The sequence below is a fragment of the Bombina bombina genome, chromosome 5 (assembly GCF_027579735.1).
Source record: "Bombina bombina isolate aBomBom1 chromosome 5, aBomBom1.pri, whole genome shotgun sequence".
NCBI classification, from domain to species: domain Eukaryota; kingdom Metazoa; phylum Chordata; class Amphibia; order Anura; family Bombinatoridae; genus Bombina; species Bombina bombina.
In genome coordinates, this window is record NC_069503.1 from 24,350,231 (window position 1) to 24,364,169 (window position 13,939).

Below are 13,939 nucleotides of genomic sequence, written 5' to 3' on the forward strand. Positions count from 1 at the left end.
CTGTTGATAGAGTTTACTGCACACTAATGCAGAAGCAAATACAGTGGGTCAAGTAAAATATCCAAATAGCTACGCAGGCTCAAGTAAGACTACGGATACTTTATTGGATATAAAAACCCTTTTTCTCATGATTCAAACAGAGCATTTGATTTTAAACAACTTTCCAATTTACTTATGTTATTTTGTTCTCTTGGTATTCTTTGTTGAGAAGGGTACCTGGGCAGGTTCAGGAGCTGCTGGTTGGTGGCTGCATATATATATATTGTTTACCTGATGTGTTCATCTAGCTCCCAGTAGTGCTGCTTCTTTAACAAAGGATACCAAGAGAATGAAGCAGATTAGACAATATAAGTACATTGGAAAGATCTTTAAAATGGTATTCTCTATCTGAATCATGAAAGAAAAATTGTGGGTTTCATGTCCCTTTAAGATAAGAGTGTTTGGTAGTGGATTGGAAACTGGAAACAGGAAAACATAATTTATGCTCATTAGATAAATTCCTTTCCTTCTGGATAGGGAGAGTCCACGGCTTCATTCCTTACTGTTGGGAAATACAACACCTGGCCACCAGGAGGACAAAGACACCCCAGCCAAAGGCTTAAATATCCCTCTCACTTCCTCATTGCCCCAGTCATTCTGCCGAGGGAGCAAGGAAAAGTAGGAGAAAGGTGTACTTGCCCCATGTTTAGTACAGAATAATTAAAGTTTGGGTACCCGTGATTGGTTATCTAGAAAATGAATCTATAAATGTGGGAGTAGAGATTGCACCACTTGCCCCAATTTAATTATAGGAGACTCTTTTTTTTCTCAAGCTTTGATAATGTTCAACATAATATAACATGTTATGCCAATTGTAAAACTAAATTTGCTGTTTATTTGTAATTGCCAATACGCGGGTAAAACCTCACGTGAAGTTAGGTGAGCATGAGGATTCTGCTGTGGCGCACCATTTCAATTCTTTTTACGTATTGCAGATATGTCTGTGCAAATTATTGACATAGCCACTACAAGGTGGCAATAGACAAAAAATATTGGATAAAAAAAGAGTTGTTTTGGATCCTGAAACTTAATTTTCGTCAACCAAATGGCATGAACAAGGAGTGTGACCTTAACTATTTTATAGATGAATTTTTTCTTTAAGTGGAAAAGTTTGTCTATCACACTTTGCTCATTTCCATCTAAAATAAAACTTAATACGTTGTTTATATGTTAACAAATATTTTTGCTTTATTATTTAGTGACTTATAGATTTAAAAGTAAGTAGTTAAGTTGTAATATTAGTCCTGGAATTTGGATGTATTAACATATGTTCATGATATAATGTAGCTGAATTCCATAGAAGGTTTTTAGGACACATTTTTAATAATTGATCCTGATGTTTGTTTTTATATTTCTAATGTTGTTTTAATTAATCTTTTCAGTTCAATGAGGAAGGGGTTAATGATTTGCCCTATATATGGGTGTCCCTTCCTTTTCAATGCAGCCTATGATTAAGTGCCACTAGAGGGTGTGAAACGCGTCACGCCGTCACCTGTATCCTTTCTTGTACTGTGTCATGCCTGTATGAAGTGTTTTTAAACTTTTTCATTAAAGTATATATTTTTTTATCTTACTCCCGTGACAGTAGCGCCTGCATTTTTTTCTTGTCTTAAAAGTAGGAGAAACATTAGGGTATAAATGGTGCCAGAAGAATAAAATAAATAATAGGGGACCGCCCATAGAAAAGAAAAACAGGCGGGGGCCATGGACTCTCCCTATCCGGAAGGAAAGGAATTTATCTGGTAAGCATAAATGTTTTCCTTTCTAAGATAGGGAGAGTCCACGGCTTCATTCCTTACTGTTGGGAAAACTATACCCAAACTCCAGAGGACACTGAATAAATACTGGGAGGGGAACAAAAAGGAAGACGCGGACCCTATTCTGAGGGCACCACAGCCTGCAAAACTTTTCTCCTGAAAGCTGCTTCAGCTGAAGCAAAAACATTAAAATTGTAAAATTTTGAAATAGTATGTAAGAAGGACCAGGTAGCCGTCTTACAAATCTGATCCATAGAGACCTCTTTCTTAAAGGCCCAAGAGGAAGCCACTGCTCTAGTGGAATGAGCCGTTATCCTCTCAGGAGGATGATGTCCCGCTGTCTCACAAGATATGCAGATGACACTCCTTAACCAAAAAGATAGGGAAGTCGAAGTAGCCTTCTGCCCCTTACGCTTCCCTGAATAGATAACAAACAAAGAGGAAGATTGTCTAAACTCCTTAGTAGCCTGATTTCAAGGCGCGAACCACATCCAAATTGTGAAGTAAGCGTTCCTTTGATGAAGAAGGATTAGGACACAATCTCTTGATTAATGTTGCGATTTGACAGAACCTTAAGAAGAAAATCTAATTTAGTACATAAAACTGCCTTATCTGCATGAAAAATCAGATAAGGGGGCTCACATTGCAAAGCAGAGATCTCAGAAACTCTGCGCGCAGAGGCAATAGCCAATAAGAAGAGAACCTTCCAAGATAACAATTTAATGTCAATGGAATGCAGAGGCTCAAATGGAACCTGTTGCAAAACCTGAAGAACAAGATTTAGGCTCCAAGGAGGAGCCCCAGATCTAAACACAGGTCTGATTCTAATCAGAGCCTTAACAAAGGACTGCACGTCTGGAAGCTCAGCCAGTCTCTTGTGCAATAAAACTGACAGGGCCGAAATCTGTCCCCTCAGGGAACTAGCAGAAAGGCCCTTCTCCAGTCCATCCTGGAGAAAAGATAAGATCCTGGCAACCTTAACTTTGTGCCAGGAAAAACCACACTCTTCACACCAGAATAAGTCGGTCTTCCACACCTTGTGGTAGATATGCAGAGTAACTGATTTATGAGCTTGAATAAGAGTATCAATGACACTCTCAGAGAAACCTCTCTTGGCTAAGACTAAGCGTTCAATCTCCACGCAGTCAGTCTCAGAGAATCTAGATTTTGATGAACAAATGGACCTTGTATCAGTAGGTGTCTGCGACAAGGTAACTTCCACGGAGGAGATGAGGACATCCCCACTAAATCCGCGAACCATGTCCTTTGCGGCCACGATGGAGCAATCAGGATTACTGATACCCGCTCATGCTTGATGCGGGCCACCCCTCGAGGAAGAATCGGTAATGGAGGAAAAGATATACGAGTTTGAACCTCCAGAGCACTGCTAGTGCATCTATTAGATCCGCTTGGGGATCCCTCAACCTCAACCTGTACCTGGGTAGCTTGGTATTGAGATAGAACGCCATGAGATCTATCTCCAGCGTCCCCCACTCTTTATCGCCAAGGAACTTCTCGTCCCCCCCTGATGGTTGGTTGTAAGCCACTGAGGATATAATGTCTGATTGGAATCTGATAAACTGGGACGAACCCAGAAGTGGCCAAGGCTTCAAGGCCATGAAGATTGCCCATAGTTCCAAATTATTGATCGGGAGGGAAGACTCCTCCTGAGTCCACAACCCCTGTGCCTTCCTGGCACCCAAAAGAGCTCCCCATTTGAATAGGCTTGCGTCCGTAGTCACAATCTCCCAGGATGGTCTTAAGAAGCATGTCCCTCGAGACAGATGATATGGACAGAGCCACCAAGAGAGCGATTCTCTCGACAAGCTGTCTATTACAATCTGTTGAGACAGATCTGAATGATTGCTGTTCCACTGCCTCAGCATGCACAGTTGTAAAGGTCTGAGACGGAACCTGGCAAAAGGAATTATGTCCATGCAGGACACCATGAGACCAATCACCTCCATACACTGAGACACAGAGGGACTCAAAGAGGTCCGGAGGGCAAGTGCTGGTCCAGGAATGCAAACCTCAAGAACGGAAAGTGTTCCCTGTGAATTGGAACATGAAGGTAAGCATCCTTCACATCTATAGTAGTCATAAACTGGCCTTCCTGAATTAAAGGAAGGATGGACCTTATGGTCTCCATCTTGAAGGAAGGGACACTGAGAAATTTGTTTAAGCACCTTGGGTCCAGAATTGGGCAAAAACGTTTGAATAAAACCCCAAACCTCTTTCTTCGATAGGCACCGGAACAACAACTCCTAAAGAGGATAGATCCCGAACACACCCTAGAAAGGCATCCCTCTTTTCTTGTCTGGTAGATAGATTCGAGAGAAGGAATCTGCCCCTTGGCGGATGACATTTGAAGTCTATCTTGTATGCCTGAGATACCACCTCCAGGACCCACAGATCCTGTACGTCCTTGAACCAGGCATCTGAAAAAAGAGACAGTCTGCCCCGGCAGGCTTCTTATTAAGCTTGGATTTATTCCAGGACTGAGCCGGCTTCCAAGTACTCTTGGGTTGCTTGGGCTTGGAGGAGGTTTGTTGTTGTTCAGATTTGTCAGAACGAAAGGAATGAAAATTAGAAGATTGTCATCCCTTAGATTTGTTCTTATCTTGCGGTAGGATGGCACCCTTGCCTCCGATAACCGTAGAAATAATGGCCTGGACCATATAAAATCTTTCCCTTGAAGGGAAAAGAAAGGAGTCTGGACTTAGAAGTCATATCCGTAGACCAAGACTTCAACAAGAGCTCCCGGCGGGCTAGGACCGCAAAGCCAGAGGCCTTTGCATTTAGGCGAATAATTTCACAGATAAAAGAATTAGCAATTCTCAGAGCTTTAATTCTGTCTTGAATATCTTCGAGGGGAGACTCCACCTCAATGAGTTCCGACAAAGAGTTGCACCAGTAGGTAGCCACTCCGGCAACCGCGCCAACTGCAGCTGCCGGTTGAAACAAAAATCCTGTATGTTGAAACATCTTTTTTTAGAAAGGTTTCCATTTTCTTATCCATTGGCTCTCTGAAAGAAGAATTATCCTCAAGAGGTATAGTAGTACGTTTAGCAAGCATAGAGATATCACCAGCCACCTTAAGAATGGAGCCCCACAAATCCAGTTGAGAATCCGGGACCGGGAACAACTTTTTAAAAGTAGATGAGGGGGAAAAGGAAGAACCAATTCTTTCCCATTCGTTCTTAATAATGTTCGCCATCTTAACTGGCACAGGAAAAGTCAAAGGAACTTTCCTGTGTTTGTAAACTCTGTCTAATTTAGGTATCATAGGTTTTTCAGGCAGCGTGGCCTCTGGAACCTCCTTTAGTAAAAAACGCAAGCGCTCAATTTTAAATCTAAAGGACGGTTCCTCCGCAGCAGGAGGCTTAGCCGCTAAGGACTCCGACCCAGAAAGTTCACCCTCTGAAGCTACACAGGTTAACTCATCATCGGATAACTGGGACATAATAGCTAAATCCGATAAATATTTTGATGACTCCGGGTCAGGAGAGTTATGTTTAACCTTTCTCTTGCGTTTGTTAGAGCGAGGTAATGCACTAAAGGCCGCAGACACCTCCATTTGTAACTGCACGGCAAAGTCCGCTGGAAGAAGGCCCCCTCCGGATGGAGGATTAGATGTGCTATGGGGAACTGCATGTGGAGTGGATAATGTAGCAAGGGTAGTAATCTCACAGGACGCTAAGTCCTGAGAGGTAGACGGCTCAGAGGGACTAAGAGCCTTAGCCGGCTTGTCTCCCTTCGTAGACTTTATAACGGTGTTAAGGCATGTGGAACATAATTGAGTGGGCGGGAAAACCACTGCCTCCTCACAATATAAACAGGTATGATTTAATACAGAAGGATTGCCTTCTAAAATTCCATAGCTCAAGTTATACCCACAGAAGGACACAAAAACGTTTTTTATTAAAGAAAACTGCACCTTTATACTCCCAATGGATGGGACACTCACCACCTCCTAGACTCAGACAGTTAACAGAGGAAACGCTCTCCTCAGGTTCAAGTCTCAGCCGGAATGGAGAAAATGAACATAGACCACGGTCACATGGAGTGCAAGACAGTACTTCCCCTGTTATTACAAGTACAGCAAGTAATAGGAGCTGTGCAACACTTTCAAAAACGAAAGTGAAACTTAAAAGTCAAACCTGTTTGTTCCAGCCAAAAACACACAGTCTATCAGCCCAGGAAAAAAAATCACACAAAGCAGCATGTAAATAATTAATACACTGATTAATTAACCCCAACTGTTCAATAAACCCCCTTCAGAGGATATTAACCCTGGATTCTATCAAGGTACAAAGGAGCCACACTGTGACCCTGTTTTATAGCATTTTATGTGTAAAAATTGAAACAATCTTACCTCCAGGATCCATGCTGTGGAACAGAACACAGCCTCTCAAGTGTTACAGTCTTATAGCAGCGCTCCTGACATGGACTTGAGTGATAGAAAGCAGGGAGTGAAACTCGTCAACACTGATTGCTTAGGAGCTGTTAGCAGTAGTCTGGATGGTTTCACAGAAAAACCTTCCCTGCATCTCCAGACTCTAACTTTCATCAATACTCTCACTAAGAGGTTGACATGACTAAAACTCCAGTCTTATCTCGAAGGGCAGCTACCCTTTTTCAGGACTCTCCGAATCTTCTGACACTTCTCTGCCACCTCCTAATGTGACGAAAGGCAAAGAATGACTGGGGTAATGAGGAAGTGGGAGGGATATTTAAACCTTTGGCTGGGGTGTCTTTGCCTCATCTTGGTGGCCAGGTGTTGTATTTCCTAACAGTATGAAATGAAGCAGTGGACTCTCCCTATCTTTAGAAAGACATTTTTTTAAATTCATTTAGAGGAAAAAGCAGCAGTTTTTTTTGTTTTATTTGTTTTTTTACATAAAAAGCCTAAGTGAAAGCCATCTAAATTTAAGGGTAAGCTAACAGGAAGCTCCTGTAATACTGTAAAGGAAGCTCTGTAACGCATTTTGAAACATTTGTTTGGGTATCACGTCCCTTTAAGAAACTCAGGTCTCAGTCTGACTGGCAGGATTCACGGCACAACTTACTGGGAGGGACAGAGATTTACTGTTAGTTCCAGGTATCAGGGCCACAGATTGGCAGACATGAGATACAGATCGTTAGTTCTGGATCACAGGAATTATACTACAAGGCCAAAGCAGAAACAGCACAGGGTAACTGAAGATGTAACTGCTGAGGCAGAACATAAGGAACTCAGGTACCAATACGAAAGTAACTGATAAGACTTGTGAGGCTCAGGATACAGCAGCATGGTCAGTCAGACATGAATACTAAAGGAAAGCAAAGCTTGCTGATTGGATACAGAAATACACAGGTATGCAACTTGGCAGCTGAGCTCATGATCAGGATTAAAGGGACATGAAACCTACATTTTTTTCTTTTGTGATTCAGATAGAGAATACAATTTTTAAACAACTTTCCAATTTATTTCTATTATTTAATTTGCATCCTTCCCTTGTTATCCTTTGCTGAAAGGTTTATCATGGCAAGTTCAGGAGCAGCAAAGAACCTAGGTTCTAGCTGCTGATTGGAAGCTGCATATATAAACCAATTGTCATTGGCTCACCCATGTGTTCAGTTAGAAACCAGTGCTGCATTGCTGCTCCTTCAACAAATAATACCAAGAGAATTAAACAAATTAGATAATAGAAGTAGATTAGAAAATGTTTAAAATTGTATTCTCTATCTGAATCATGAAAGAACAATTTTGGGTTTCATGTCCCTTTAATAAACATACGAAGCTGGATGCAATAATAAGATCTATTAGGGGACACAGGAGGCATAAGTATAAAAAGCTGCATGTCAGGAGATAGAAGCGTTTACTACAGACATAAATTGAGTGGAGTGTCTGGGGGAGCCTTCGCTGCCTGGCACAAATACGCACAATTGTTACAGATGATACAGACCTCACTGTTTAAGTCAGACCTAGTTACAATATTAGCGGTTAAGCTTAGCGTATTCTCCTATTAAAGGGACTTACTAAACTACTTACTATATAGGTCGCTTGCTATTTGATGGACACAGGACCTAAGGAAACCTATAGACTCCAAATACTAGGAACAAATGTTGTGCCGCGCACATCAATCATTAGTCTTCATACAAATGTTCTGCCGCACACATCAATCATTAGTCTTCACACAAATGTTCTGCCGCACACATCAATCATTAGTCTTCATACAAATGTTCTGCCGCGCACATCAATCATTAGTCTTCACACAAATGTTCTGCCGCGCACATCAACCATTAGTCTTCACACAAATGTTCTACCGCGCACATCAATCATTAGTCTTCATACAAATGTTCTGCCGCACACATCAATCATTAGTCTTCACACAAATGTTCTGCCGCACACATCAATCATTAGTCTTCATACAAATGTTCTGCCGCACACATCAATCAGTCTTCACACAAATGTTCTGCCGCACACATCAATCATTAGTCTTCACACAAATGTTCTGCCACGCACATCAATCATTAGTCTTCACACAAATGTTCTGCTGCACACATCAATCATTAGTCTTCATACAAATGTTCTGCCGCGCACATCAATCATTAGTCTTGACACAAATGTTCTGCTGCACACATCAATCATTAGTCTTCATACAAATGTTCTGCCGCACACATCAATCAGTCTTCACACAAATGTTCTGCCGCGCACATCAATCATTAGTCTTCATACAAATGTTCTGCCGCACACATCAATCATTAGTCTTCACACAAATGTTCTGCCGCGCACATCAATCATTAGTCTTCATACAAATGTTCTGCCGCACACATCAATCATTAGTCTTCATACAAATGTTCTGCCGCGCACATCAATCATTAGTCTTCACACAAATGTTCTGCCGCGCACATCAATCATTAGTCTTCACACAAATGTTCTGCCACGCACATCAACCATTAGTCTTCACACAAATGTTCTGCCGCGCACATCAATCATTAGTCTTCACACAAATGTTCTGCCGCGCACATCAATCATTAGTCTTCATACAAATGTTCTGCCGCGCACATCAATCATTAGTCTTCATACAAATGTTCTGCCGCGCACATCAATCATTAGTCTTCATACAAATGTTCTACCGCGCACATCAATCATTAGTCTTCATACAAATGTTCTGCCGCGCACATCAATCATTAGTCTTCATACAAATGTTCTACCGCGCACATCAATCATTAGTCTTCACACAAATGTTCTGCCGCGCACATCAATCATTAGTCTTCACACAAATGTTCTGCCGCGCACATCAATCATTAGTCTTCACACAAATGTTGTGCCGCACACATCAATCATTAGTCTTCACACAAATGTTGTGCCGCACACATCAATCATTAGTCTTCTCACAAATGTTCTGCTGCGCACATCAATCATTAGTCTTCACACAAATGTTGTGCCGCACACATCAATCATTAGTCTTCTCACAAATGTTCTGCTGCGCACATCAACCATTAGTCTTCACACAAATGTTCTGCCGCGCACATCAATCATTAGTCTTCACACAAATGTTCTGCCGCGCACATCAATCATTAGTCTTCATACAAATGTTCTGCCGCACACATCAATCATTAGTCTTCATACAAATGTTCTGCCGCGCACATCAATCATTAGTCTTCATACAAATGTTCTACCGCGCACATCAATCATTAGTCTTCATACAAATGTTCTGCCGCGCACATCAATCATTAGTCTTCATACAAATGTTCTGCCGCGCACATCAATCATTAGTCTTCACACAAATGTTCTGCCGCGCACATCAATCATTAGTCTTCACACAAATGTTCTGCCGCGCACATCAATCATTAGTCTTCACACAAATGTTGTGCCGCACACATCAATCATTAGTCTTCTCACAAATGTTCTGCCGCGCACATCAATCATTAGTCTTCACACAAATGTTCTGCCGCGCACATCAATCATTAGTCTTCTCACAAATGTTCTGCCGTGCACATCAATCATTAGTCTTCATACAAATGTTCTGCCGCACACATCAATCATTAGTCTTCACACAAATGTTCTGCCGCGCACATCAATCATTAGTCTTCACACAAATGTTCTGCCGCGCACATCAATCATTAGTCTTCACACAAATGTTGTGCCGCACACATCAATCATTAGTCTTCTCACAAATGTTCTGCCGCGCACATCAATCATTAGTCTTCACACAAATGTTCTGCCGCGCACATCAATCATTAGTCTTCATACAAATGTTCTGCCGCGCACATCAATCATTAGTCTTCATACAAATGTTCTGCCGCGCACATCAATCATTAGTCTTCACACAAATGTTCTGCCGCGCACATCAATCATTAGTCTTCATACAAATGTTCTGCCGCGCACATCAATCATTAGTCTTCACACAAATGTTCTGCCGCGCACATCAATCATTAGTCTTCACACAAATGTTCTGCCGCGCACATCAATCATTAGTCTTCATACAAATGTTCTGCCGCACACATCAATCATTAGTCTTCACACAAATGTTCTGCCGCACACATCAATCATTAGTCTTCACACAAATGTTCTGCCGCGCACATCAATCATTAGTCTTCACACAAATGTTCTGCCGCGCACATCAATCATTAGTCTTCATACAAATGTTCTGCCGCGCACATCAATCATTAGTCTTCATACAAATGTTCTGCCGCGCACATCAATCATTAGTCTTCACACAAATGTTCTGCCGCACACATCAATCATTAGTCTTCACACAAATGTTCTGCCGCGCACATCAATCATTAGTCTTCACACAAATGTTCTGCCGCGCACATCAATCATTAGTCTTCATACAAATGTTCTGCCGCACACATCAATCATTAGTCTTCATACAAATGTTCTGCCGTGCACATCAATCATTAGTCTTCATACAAATGTTCTGCCGCGCACATCAATCATTAGTCTTCACACAAATGTTCTGCCGCGCACATCAATCATTAGTCTTCATACAAATGTTCTGCCGCACACATCAATCATTAGTCTTCATACAAATGTTCTGCCGCGCACATCAATCATTAGTCTTCACACAAATGTTCTGCCGCGCACATCAATCATTAGTCTTCACACAAATGTTCTGCCGCGCACATCAATCATTAGTCTTCACACAAATGTTCTGCCGCACACATCAATCATTAGTCTTCACACAAATGTTCTGCCGCACACATCAATCATTAGTCTTCATACAAATGTTCTACCGCGCACATCAATCATTAGTCTTCATACAAATGTTCTGCCGCGCACATCAATCATTAGTCTTCACACAAATGTTCTGCCGCGCACATCAATCATTAGTCTTCACACAAATGTTGGAGTTAAATTTTAAAATTCTGACACGATGATACCTTACACCCCCCTACTGGAAAATATTTATAAGCACCATCCTGGTCTCTGTTGGCTGTGGAGAAATTGGTAATATACTGCACACATGGTGGGACTGTAAGCAGATCAGATCTTTGTGGGAGGAGATGGACAAATTAGGGAAATCCCTATTTAATACAGGATACTTGTTTAAAATAACCCATGCTCTTAATAATAATAAACAGGGAACGTTTTGTAAAATTACAATCATTTTCAAATAGCGGTTAATAGTGCAAAATCATTTATAGCTAAAGCGTGTAAATGAAATGAAATCCCCACAAAACAAACATGGCTGACTAGAACAGAGGCGCTACTAGAGCTAGAGGGATACGGGCTCTATAAAAAGAAGACTATTTCTTTCATTCTATGCAATTTTATTGGGACCTTTTAAAATGTACCTCTCCTTAGTAGTATGCTGGGAAAGCTGACCCTTAAAGAGACACTCAAATTAAAATTAAACTGTCATGACTCAGATAGAGCAGCAATTTTAAACAACTTTCCAATTTACTTCCATTAACAAACTGTGCTCAGTCTTTTTATATTTACACTTTTTGAGTCACCAGCTCCTACTGAGCATGTGCAAGAATATACATACAGTATATGCATTTGGCTGGTGGCTGTCACATGATGCAGGAGTGGAAATAGACATATCTTTGAAATTTGACAGAAAAAAACATAAATTATGCTTACCTGATAATTTCCATCGAGGGGAGGAGAGTCCACGGCTTCATTCATTACTATTGGGAATTAGGAACCTAGCCACCAGGAGGAGGCAAAGACACCCCAGCCAAAAGCTTAAATACCTCCCCCACTTCCCTCATCCCCCAGTCATTCTGCCGAGGGAACCAAGAACAGTAGGAGAAATATCAGGGTATAAAAGGTGCCAGAAGATGATTAAATTTAGGTCCGCCCCACGGAGCTACGGGCGGGAGCCGTGGACTCTTCTCCCCTCGATTCAGGTAAGCATAATTTATGTTTTCCATCTAAAGGGGAGGAGAGTCCACAGCTTCATTAATTACTATTGGGATTATATACCCAAGCTCTAGAGGACACTGAATGAAACCGGGAGGGTAAAAGGCGGACCCTAATCTGAGGGCACCACAGCCTGCAAAACCTTTCTCCCAAAAACAGCTTCCGCAGAAGCAAAAACTTCAAATTTGTAAAACTTTGTAAAAGTGTGTAAGGAGGACCAGGTAGTCGCCTTACAAATTTGTTCCATAGAGGCCTCATTCTTGAAGGCAAAAGACGAAGCCACAGCTCTAGTTGAATGAGCCATGATCCTCTGAGGAGGCTTATGTCCCGCTGTCTCATAAGCCAAGCGAAGCAAGCTCCTCAACCAAAAACACAAAGAAGTAGCAGAGGCCCTTTGCCTCTTGCGCTTCCCAGAATACACCACAAAAAGAGATGTAGATTGTCTGAAATCCCTTGTAGCCTGAAGATAAAACTTCAAGGCACGAACCACATCCAGGTTATGAAGTAACTTCTCCTTTGAAGAAGAAGGGTTAGGACACAAAGAAGGAACAACTATTTCCTGATTGATGCAACGGTTAGACACCACCTTGGGGAGAAAACCCAATCCAGTGCGGATTTTAGATATAAAGACGGCTCAAGACTGTCCAGAATGAGAGATTGTCCTGTGATTGTGTATTTGTTTAGACTCTAAATAATATTCAGTTATTATTTAACAAGGAACTAAGGACGGACAGAACAACCAAGCGAGGAATTTACAAATGATATTAAGGTGTGTTTATTTAGGTAACACTGCTTAATCTGTTTCATCATTATATTTTGTCTGATGTATTCCCATTGTATTGTGAGGGAAAACTCAACAACGACTAATAAATAAAATAAAAAAATAGCTGCATTCCTATGTATGGAACTAGGATGCAGCACTATCTGTATACCTTAAATACAAATGCACGGCCATGAATTCCATAAAATCTTGAAACTTTAAGTAAAGTTAAAATAAGTGGAACATGAAGTATGTAGAAGTAGACTAACTGGCAGACACACCCTCAAGTGGGCGGTACCACAAGTCAGTGTAGTTGTACAGCCTTCGTGTTTCATGTATTTTAACTTTGCTGAAATAAAGTTTCAAGATTTTATGAACTTTATGGCCATGCATTTGTAATTGATTCCTGCTACCAGCACGGTGAAGATAATCACTTGGATTAAGTCCTTGAGTGTTGCTCCAACTGCTACCGGATTGGCTGGAAGGAGTAACGTGATGCAAGGGTTGTGAAGAGACCATTACGCCGGATGGAAGGATTGCTGTACAACTACACTGACTTGTGGTACCGCCCACTTGTAGTTGTACAGCCTTTGTATGTATGTATGTATGTATTTTAACTTTGCTTAAATAAGATTTTATGGACTTTATGGCCGTGCACTTGTAATTAATTCCTGCTACCAGCACGGTGAAGATAATCACTTGGATTAAGTCCTTGAGTGTTGCTCCCACTGCTATCGGATTGGCTGGAAGGAGTAACGTGATGCAAGGGTTGTCGTCATTGGCTACTTAGGTGTACATAGTGGCTGGTTGTCGATCAAATGGCTATGTAAGTATATGTCTACCAACGCCAAGCGTCTGTCACCTTGCACAGAGATGCTGGAGTGTGACAGGGAGGATAAGTACTGTGCATTTTCCCACGAGTAAGTCGAGAACTGTCTCTTGGCCCTGCTTGTATATATAGCCGATTTGTTTGCTAGTTTGACTCTGGACTGGTTTTGCAACTGCAGTTTATATAGCTGT